This window comes from Mastigoproctus giganteus, chromosome 6 (genome assembly GCF_048544385.1).
Source record: "Mastigoproctus giganteus isolate SK-2022 chromosome 6, ASM4854438v1, whole genome shotgun sequence".
Classification (NCBI taxonomy): Eukaryota; Metazoa; Arthropoda; class Arachnida; order Uropygi; family Thelyphonidae; genus Mastigoproctus; species Mastigoproctus giganteus.
In genome coordinates, this window is record NC_143580.1 from 213,271,413 (window position 1) to 213,282,007 (window position 10,595).

Here is a 10,595-nt window from a genome sequence, read left to right on the forward strand (position 1 = left end):
ACACAGTTTTGTTAATGGAAAATCATGTTTAACTAACCTTGTAACATATTTTGACACAGTTTCTCATGCACCGGACATAAGAAAATTTTTTTATTGTTTGTTTGGATTTTTGAAGTTTAGGCTGAAAAATGTTGGAATCACAGGTAAGAATCTAAAATGGATCTCAGGGTAGCAGCGCTGCTACCCTGAGATCCAACATTACAAGTGAGATTCTCCAATGATCAGTTTTGGGGCTACTTATTTCTGGTTTTTAATGACTGACAAAGGGCATGATGTGAAGATTGGAAGTGTGGTTAGTAATCAGTGCCAAGCAATGCTCCTTCAGAATGACTTGGAAAAGTTTCAGAAAAGTAACTATTTTAATGTAGCAAAATCAAGTCTTATGGTTGAGAAATAGCAACACTAAAAAAACATACTTGGGATAGAATTGAAAACAGAGGAAGAAAATGATTTACAAGTTAGGGTCAGACATTAAAAAATTCTCACAGTGAGGGCTGTGCAAATGGGGGCTGCATTGGATGCACTGCACAAGGGGCCCCAATTGAGGGAGCCATCCAAGTCTACAGACCAGTTAGTTTAACTTCTGTTCCGGGTAAAATAATGGAGTCGCTGGTTAAAGATGCATTGCAGGATCATCTAGACAAGACTGCAGCAATAATTCAGACACAGCATGGGTTTGTTAAGGGAAAGTCTTATCTGACAAATTTGATTGGATACTATGATGAGGTTACAAAGGAACTGGATGCAAAAAATAATTTTGATATCATATATTTGGATTTCAGGAAAGCTTTTGACACTGTTGCGCATGGAAGACTATTGTACAAATTGGAGCAGAATGGTATTAAGGGTAAGTTGCTACAATGGATAAAAGGAGGGTTAAGTGCGAGAAGACAGAGGGTGGTAATCAATGGGTGCTGCTCTTCTTGGACTAATGTTATTAGTGGAGTCCCACAGGGTTTGGTGTTAGGTCCACTGTTCTTTTGTATATTTATCAATGATATTGATGAAGGTATATCAGGCTTAATGTCGAAGTTTGCAGATGATACAAAGGTAGGTTGGCAGGGTTGTTAATGACAGTAATGGCAGTGTGCTACTGCAACAGGATCTAGATAATTTGGGCAGATGGGCTAAGAAGTGGCAACTGAAGTTTAACCTTGACAAATGCAAAGTACTGCATATGGGTAGAAGTAACCCCAAAGAAACATACCAACTGTGTGGTACTACACTTAAGGTGGTAGAAAATGAAAAAGACCTGGGAGTAATTGTGCAGTCAGATATGAAGTTTTCTGAGCAATGCAGACAGCCTGCCAGGGCAGGGCATGGGGTTTGGTCAATGATATATAGGAATTTTGCTAGCAGGGAAAAGGAGGTGATTATCCCTCTGTATAAGGCAATGGTCAGGCCATGCCTTGAGTACTGCGTACAGGTCTGGAGGCCTCATTTTAGGAAGGATGTTTAGGAAGGATTTACTTAGTGTGTACAGAGAAGGGCAACAAGATTGGTGAGGGGAATGAAGGGATCCTCTTACCAAGAGAGGCTTAAGTTCTGCAAATTGCAGTGGCTGGAGACTAGGCACCTGCGCGGTGATCTGATTGAGGTATATAAGGCCTTGAATGGGTTGAGCATGCTGAATTCTGATGGGATCCTTCCACTTGTTCAGATTACGAACCTAAGGGGGCATAAATTCAAATTAAGAAAAGACAGATGTAGAATAGATGTGCGGAAATTTGCCTTTAGCCAGCGAGTGGTTAATTGCTGGAACAAACTTCCATCTGTCGTTGTGGAAGTTGATAGGTTGAATAAATTTAAGGAGGAACTGGACAGGCATTTGGAGGGAATGGTGTGATTTTTTTTTATTTTTTATTTATTTATTTATTTTTTTGGCTGATGCTGCATAAGCTCATACATTTGCTTTCTTGCATCACATGCCACTACTATTACTACTAAACAAATAAATGAGACCGCTTAACCCCTTTTGCATCTGGTGCTCCAAGTACCTTTGCATAGCCCTGCTCAGAATAGTGTAGATAGGCTGCAAGGAAGGCTCATGGTGTACTATTGATGATTTATTGAACATTTGTTTGTAGAGATAGGGAGATCATAATCTCCACTGTATAAAGAAATTATTATTAACCATATGGTGCAAGGAAGCCTGAGGCTTATGCTGCACCAGCCAAAAAAAAATCCCGAGTTCTTACCCTAAGAGAGAGAGAGAGAGAGAGAGAGAGAGAGGAATCACCAAGAAAGAGAAGAATGATGATATCCAGCTCAGGACCCTGGGTTTGCCAAGCCCATACTCAGCAGATGTGACTCCCTGGGGTTAATTTTTTTAAGAGAAACACTTGGAATACTGTGTCCAAGTATGGAGAATGCATCTGAAAAGAAAAAAAAATCGGGCTCCTTGAAAAGGTCCAATGACAAACATCCAATTTCATATCTGCAAAACAGCATCTGTCAGAGTTTGGAAACCTGATTGAGGTCCACACATTGTCTATGAAAGGGGATAGTAAAACGAATGAAGGCAAAATTTTTTCCATTATAAATGATTCTGGAAGTAAAGGCTGTAAATTTCAATTACGGGGAAAGTGATTTAAATTGTATTGTAGGAAGTTTTCTTTTTAGCCAATGAGTTGTTTATTATTAGAAAGATCTGTGGGTAGTTGAGGCTGATAGCTTGAGAAAATTCAAAAATCAGCTGGATGGTGGCCTTCACTAAGAGGAAAACAGATAAGTTTTCTTTTTTATTAATTTTTATATTTTTTTATTTAAATTTTCTGGCTAATTCAGGAAAAGCCTATGCTTCCCTGCACTCCTCAGAAATGCCTATTTTCCAAGTGCTGCAATTCATAGAACTGCAACATTTTGTGTTAAGAGTATCTTATCATGTTTTTGACTAATATGGTTCTTCTCTGCACCCATTCGAAGAGAACCACATCTTTCTTAAAATGAAGCTTCTAGACCTGTATGCAGTATCAAGATGTGGCCTAACCATTGCCTTATACAATGGGAGAATCACCACCTTGTCCCTCATAATAAAGTTCCTGTATATCATTGGCAGACCCCATTAGCTGTTCTAACAGCCTGTTCAGAGAACTTCATGTCAGACTGTACAATTATCCCTAGGAGTTTTCAAGGACAGAAGGTGCCAAGACCAGTTGGGCCCGCTATAGATAGAACTGTATAGGCTTGGGACCTATTGGACTCTATGCTCTTGGGTAAATACCCAAGACACTAATTCTCATTTTAGAGGGGGGGGGAAATTCTGCTAAAGTTTGTATATGTTTCTGAAGAATGAGGAGGAAATGGATATAAATCATTCGCTGCCTATTTCTTTGGTAAATGCAGATTATAAGATGTATGCGGAGCTAATAAATAAAAGGTGAAAGATGAACTTGGATGAGGTTATTTACAGTAACTAGATTTATGGGACACCAGGAAGAAATTTTGATTTTAATAGGTTTTGAAGGGATTTGAGGTGGTACGTACTGGGAAAGGAAGTATGAGGTTTTTATGTTGGTAGATTTTGTGAGGCTTTTGAAAGTGTCTCTCATATACAGGGTGTCCCTTTTGAATGTCCCTGATTTCAAAACTTTGTTAAAATTCATGTGTTATATATATGAATGGAAATGTAGTGGGAGCCAGGGAGGAGGACATGGTCATGTTTTACTGTCGAAGTTTTGAAACACGCTGTTGCCAGGGCTGCGGTGCTTTGTCATTTGCATAAAAATGGTATTGGTGCAAGAGAAAGTGCAAACGATGTGATTTGCAGAGAGAAAATCTGTTGTCATCGCTCAAAGGCAATTTAGACAAGTTCAACAAAAAGATGCACCCGACCCAAAGTCTATATTAGCATTAGCATTAGTAGAGACATACGATGCAAGAAAGCAAACTTATGCAGCATCAGCCAAAAAAAAAAAAAAAAACCCTCCCATTTCATCCCTCCATTTGTTCCAAATGCCTGTCCAGCTCAGCCTTAAATTTATTTAGGCTATTAGCTACCACAACAAAAGATGGAAGCCTGTTCCACCAATCAACTACCCGCTGGCTAAAGGCAAATTTCCGCACATCTGTTCTACAACTATCTTTCCTCAATTTGAAACTGTGTCCCTCAGGCTCTTAGTCTGAGCAAGACAAAGAATCCCATCAGCATTCAGCTTGCTCAACCCATTCAAGGCCTTATAAAACTCAATCAGATCATCTTGCAGGTGCCTACTCTCCAGGCACTGCAATTTGCAGAACTTGAGCCTTTCTTGGTAAGAGCACTCCTTTGTTCCCCTCACCAATCTTGTACTTCTTTGTACTCGTTCTAGCAACTCTACATTCTTCCTGAAATGAGGCCTCCAGACCTGTACACAGCACTCTAGGTGTGGCCTGACTATTGCCTTGTATAACGGGATTATCACCTCCCTGTCCCTACTAGCAAATAAGCTTCCATATAAGCTGCTAGCTTATATGGAGATGATACAGGACATTTTTGAACATGGGTAGCATGCTGAAGAAACAGAGGAGGTCGTCAAAGTACTCCAGAAGAGCAAGTTGAAGAGGTACGTGCTCCTTTTGTAACTCGTGGAAATGCATCAAGGGAAATGAACATGCCCCGTGTAACTTTACACATGTTTATACACAAGCAGCTGCATTTGTATGCCTATAAATTGTGATTGTTTCAAGAAATTGAACTGAGTGACAAACCACAGGGAAAAACTACTATTGATATTCTTGATCATATCGACCAAAACCATGATTTCTCGAGTCATGTTATGTTTTCCGCGGCAACATTTCATGTTTCAAGAAAAGTTAACTGATACAATGTTCAAATATGGGGTTCTGAAACCCTGCACTGTGTCTAAGAGCACAGTCAAGACAGCCCAAACGTGAGCACGTGTGGTGTGGTCTTATGAAGGACATGATTATCAGACTTCTGGTTTCTTGGAGGATACCAATACAGGAAACACATTTCCTCAGCTTTCACACCTATAGCCTAACATAATCTTTCAGTAAGATGGAGCACTATCTCAATGGAGATTGCAGGTGTGCATTGCTCTGAAGGACATGTTCCCAGACCGTTTGTTTGGGCATAGACTAATACCAAGGCTACCTTGGTCACCTGACATAACTCCTTGGGTTTTTTCTGGGGATATGTGAAAGAATGGTTTATTCCACCAAGATGTCTAAAATTGCCACCTTACGTACGTGCATCGTGCAAGCAATTGCTGCCATCGGTGCAGATATGTTAGAAAAAATGTGGTTTGAAATCGAGTATCGTTTGGACATTCTTCGTTGCACCAAAGGAGCTCATGTAGAAGTCTGATGTGTTAGATCGTTTCTGAGGCCAGGTGACATCGTCGACTAGTGTCAACTGGCATTCCGGGCTCCTTGGCGATGTATTTTTATAGTTTCTGGTGTGGATTACCTGGTCTTGGATGGCCAGCATGAATCCTTCAGTCTCAGGGAAGAGCATCCCACTTGTGAACCATGCATTGGAAGCAATGTTATCGATGTGATTTTGATGGAGGTCATTGTAATGTCTGCCATGGAGTGTCTTTGCCCATCTTTCTAGCTTCGTTTCTCGTGCCGTCTGTTCGGAGGGTCTCCTCGCTTAGGTTGAGTGGGTATACCACTTATCTATCTTCTTTATGGCCTGGTGCAATGGTGCTTTGTTGTTCTCGAAGTAATCCTTCAGGTTAACTATCGCTGTTTTCTGTTGCCCTATTCAGGCTCTTTCCGAGCAATTGTCATTCTCTCCACTGCTGACTTCCGGTGGTGTTGGCAGCTCTTGGTCATCCAAGAGCTGCCAACACCACCTTTCCAACACCAACATGTCCTTGCCTTTCGCATGATATCCTCTAGCTCGGTGTTAGTATCCCAAAGGAGTATGTTGTTGCTGTAGCTACATAGGTGTTTATGGCTTTAACTGTGTTCCCTCCGTTCAATTTTGCTTTCAGCAGGCTTTTGAATCTTTGATGATATTTTTCGGTCAGGCACTTATTGATTTCCCTGTGCTCTAAATGCTGAGCCTGCATCACCCCTAGGTATTTGTAGGTCTCTCCTTCTGTCATAGCTTCGATCTATTTACCAGTCAGCAGCTCGCAGTTTCGGCCGACTAATTATCCGTGGTATAGTGTGTGGGTCTTGCATTTGTCTAGACCAAATTCCATCCTGATGCCCTTGCTGAATTCTTTGGTGATCCCGAGTAGTTGCTGGAGTTACTTCTCGGTTGCAGCGTAGAGCAGGATGTCATCCATGTACATCAAGTGGGTGAAGGTTTACAGGTTCTTTCTTCCTTCTTAGAGGTTATATCCATACTTTCTGCCGTTAAGCATCTTGGATAATTACTATATTAGGGTTACCCGTAAAATGATTACATTAACCCGTATTCGTGTCTGTAAATTGCGTGTGTTCTCTGGTCGATTTGCCTGTTTTGTTGGACGAAAAAACCCCAGTTTCTGAGGGGAAAAACCTTGCTATCTACGCCTGAGACCGACTAACTCAGCCACAGAGTGAAAAAAGCCCACTAAAGTTCCTCGCATCATCGACGGGATTCGAACCCGGGCCTTTTCCACCCGGTGTTGGGAGGACGGTGACGATACCACTGTGCTACCCACGCAGACTATCATGGTGGATAAAGTGTAAAGTGTAAAGTGTTCATTGTCTAACGGCCCAAGGGGTTTCCCCCATCTCCGTGTTGTGTACTCTGTTTGTGAAACACAGAACACTGTGAAGGCCAGAGATTTTAAAAAGTGTAAGGTACATGTTTATGTTGTGTAGTGTCATGTTGTGTTGTTCCTCTGACCTTTTAGCCGTTGGGCCCCTAGTGGGACCCCCCGTTGCCCACACTTAACCCCGAGGAGGCAGGTCAGGCATAGAGGGATCGCATTAGAAGTAATTACTCTGGCAGGCCCTGCCACCTAATTTCCTAAGATTTCAGTGGCAAGGGCCTAAAAAAAAAATAAATAAATAAATAAAAAAAATAAATAAAATAAAAAATAAAATAAAAAAAAATAAAATAATAATAAATAAATAAATAAAATAAAATAAAAAAATAAAAATAAATAAATAAAAAAAAATAATAATAAAAAAAAAATAAATAAATAATAAATAAATAAAATAAAAAAAAATAAATAAATAAAAATAAATAAATAAATAAAAAAATAAATAAATAAAAAAAATAAAAAATAAATAAAAAATATATAAAATAAAAAATAAAAATAAATAAAAATAAATAAATAAATAAAAATAAATAAATAAAAATAAAAAAATAAAAGTAATAGTAATAATAAATAAATAAAAATAAAAAAAAATAAAAGTAATAGTAATAATAAATAAATAAAAAAAAATTATAATAAAATAAAAATAAAATAGAATAAAATGCATATTTAGTTAGAGTAGGGGTGAAGACTGAGGAAGGGGGGGGACAGATAGAAATATGGGGATGATAGGGAAGGCAACCCCAGAAAGGTCAGTGGAGACTGGCCCCACCAAGAGAAAAAAAAAGGGTGTAGCAGGGAGGGGGAGGAGACAGAAACCCGTCCCCTCCCTCTCCCTACCAGGGGAGGGGGTATTAAAGTGAACCAAGTTAGGGTACATGGTTTGGAATGCTAGTTGGCCAAGAAAAGAAGTTGACATCCAATGGCATGCCGGTGGCATTGTCAGTCTTTATCTAGGAGATTGTCTTATTGGTCACATCCATGAGAGACAAGTCCAGAAGAATAAGAACCTTTTGTCTTTCTTAGATTGTCTTAATTTGTGGGTTGTCTCTATTCAAAGGTAGTTATTTGGTAGTTATCTTTGGTGGGTGACATTTTGGAGAATGTATAGTAGTTCACACCAATGATGGTAATGCTGGTTAAATTTAGCTGCCTGGTTCCAGTACCATCAGGGTCCCTGGGTTCATTTAGTAGAGGGTTATCATGTTGCTGCAATTAGTTGTCTTCTCCTCAAGAAAAGCTGCTGTGCATAGTTGGTGAGAGCTTGATACTCTTCCTTAGTATCCAGTAAGTGGTTTTCTTTGCCTTTTGGTATATAAGTCAACTTTGTGATAAGCTGGCAGCGGAGGTCATCGTAGAGGGGGCACTCGTGCATGAGGTGATCCCAGTCCTCAATTCCTCCACAGGCGCATGTTGAGTCCTCTTCTAGGCCAAAGGTTGTTAGTTTTGCCTTTATTGAACCATGGCCAGTAAGCAAATATGTGGCATACAAGCCTGGAGAAAACCATAATGGGGATTTTGGATAGATTCTGCTAACATCTGGGATGAATCTCCTGGTGATTTCCCCCTTGGTTGAATTTGTCCAGCGGTCCTGCCACACCCACTGCATGTGTGCTTGAAGTCTCCTCTTCTCAAATTTTTGGTTGTTGGTAAGATTCAGCTCGAATCCCAAGCAGGTCTGAGACACGCCCTTAGACAGATGATACAACATTCCATTTCTCACCACCTCCAGGTCGAGGGGAGGGCCCCCACCAGGACCTGGAGGGCGTGAGTACTCACAGTGCAGCAGGCATGAGAGATGGAGAGCAGGACCGTGCGTTGAGTGGAATCCAGGATTCGTCTGTTTACTGCAGTCGTAGCCTTGCCAAACCAAATTCCGGCTGCATACGTAATCACAGGGATGAAGATAGCCTTGTAGTACAATGAGAGGGTTCGCTTGCTGAGACCCCAGTCCCGACGGGATATCCTAGCAACCATGGCAGTATAGTTTCTCACTTTGGTTCTGATGTATTTGAGATGAGCTTGGAAGGAGAGTTTTCTATCTAGTACTATGCCAAGATATTTCAGTTGCTCTGACAACTTTATGGTCTTGTTTCCAATTTTAATCTGTGGTGGTCTTGTAATACAGAGAGTTCCTTTAAGAAGCAGAGAGTTTGTTTTTGATGGTGATATGGTCAAGCAGCGTGTTTTTGCCCAGTCCTGGAGGATTTGGAGTGCATGGTTTGCCAATGTCTCAAGCTGGGCCCTGGAATTTGCAGTCACCATCAGGATGAGATCATCAGCAAAGGCTTGTGAACGAACCTCCCCAAGGTCAAGGCATAGAAATTCGTCCATCACCATGTTCCATAAGGTCGGCCCCAGGACCGAGCCCTGGGGGCAGCCACGGTGTATCCGTCTTGTGAGTTTCTGATAAGGTGCATTTACTGTGATTACCCTATTTGAGAGGTAGCTTTTCATGATATTGAACAAATTGTCCGGTACATTTGCTTGCCTGAGTCTGCGGAGGACGCTCGGCCACCAAAGGGTGTCGAACGCTCCCGCGAAATCAATTGTAATCATCAGGAAGTATTTTCTGTCTGCTTGGTGGGCCTCAGTGAGCAGTGCCTGTAGAGCATCAACCGTGGAACGCCCTGGTCTGAAACCATATTGGTTTGGAGATATTAGGTTTGCTTTCTCATAGTGGCTTTGGATCCGTACATGGAGGAGACGCTCTAGGAGCTTGCTGCATACGGACAATAGGGCTATGGGCCTGTACGAACTTAGTAGATGTGGTGGTTTTGTCGGATTTTTAAGGATAAGTTTCATATTTGCAACTTTCCAGTCATCAGGGAAGGTGCTAGTGTGTAGGCAGAGATTGAATAGGTGCAGCAATAGCTCTGGGGAAAGCTCCACAACCGTCTTCACAATCTCAGGCTCGAACAAGTCAGGCCCTGGACATTTTTTCCCTTTGATAAGAGCTGCTGCGGCTAGGAGTTCTTCATGTGTGAACTGCGGTTCAACTTGTCCAGTCCAATAGGTTTCATTTTCTCTGCAGATCTCATGCTGCTCAGTTGTTGTTGGATTAATGTTTGGAGGAAAAACGTTGTTTAAGATGTTTGAGACTGAGTCCCTCCAGGTGGTGGTTAGGTTTCCCTGCGGGGTTTCTGTAGCGGTGTTCACTTCCCCCCTGGGGAGTTTGTTTGTGGTGATTTTGTACACCACCCCCCAGGGGTCAGAATTTCCCGTGTAAGAGACAAGTTGCTCCCAGGATTGCTGCTTTGATTTCTTTATTCTTTCCGTATACACGTTTCTTGCTGTTCGATATACTTGTTTAAGTTCTTCGACCGCCACATCAGGCCAAGATCTTCTCGCCCTTTGGAACGCTTTTCGTTTGGCTTGTACCTCCTTTCTCATCCTTCGAAGCTCCTCATTCCACCAGGGCACCGCTCCCGGAGAAGGTTTTTTCCTTTTAATTGTGGCATTGCAGACTTGTGTTAATAGGGTGGTAATCTCTTTTTGAAGAAGGTTTGGATTTTGAGTAGCATGGTGGATATAAGGTATAAGGTATAAGGTATGTTAGTGTCTAACGGCTCCTGGGATTTCTCCCATCTCCGCGGGTGTACATTGTATCGGGGCCAGAGATTTGAAGTGTGTGGGGGTCATGTGCTGTATATTGTGTTGTGCCCTTTGTTCCTCCGGTCTATTAGCCGCCGAGCCCCTAGTGGGACCCGACGTTACCACACCATGCCACGGGGAGGCTGACCGGGTGTACCACTGTAGCTAGAGTACTCTGGCGGGTCCTGCCACCTACTTTCCTGGGATTTCAGTGGCTAGGACCAGATTTGAGAATGAGCTGATCGCTGTTTCTTGAGCAACGGTTGTAATTTTAACAGAGCGTAGGGTTGTTCGCTG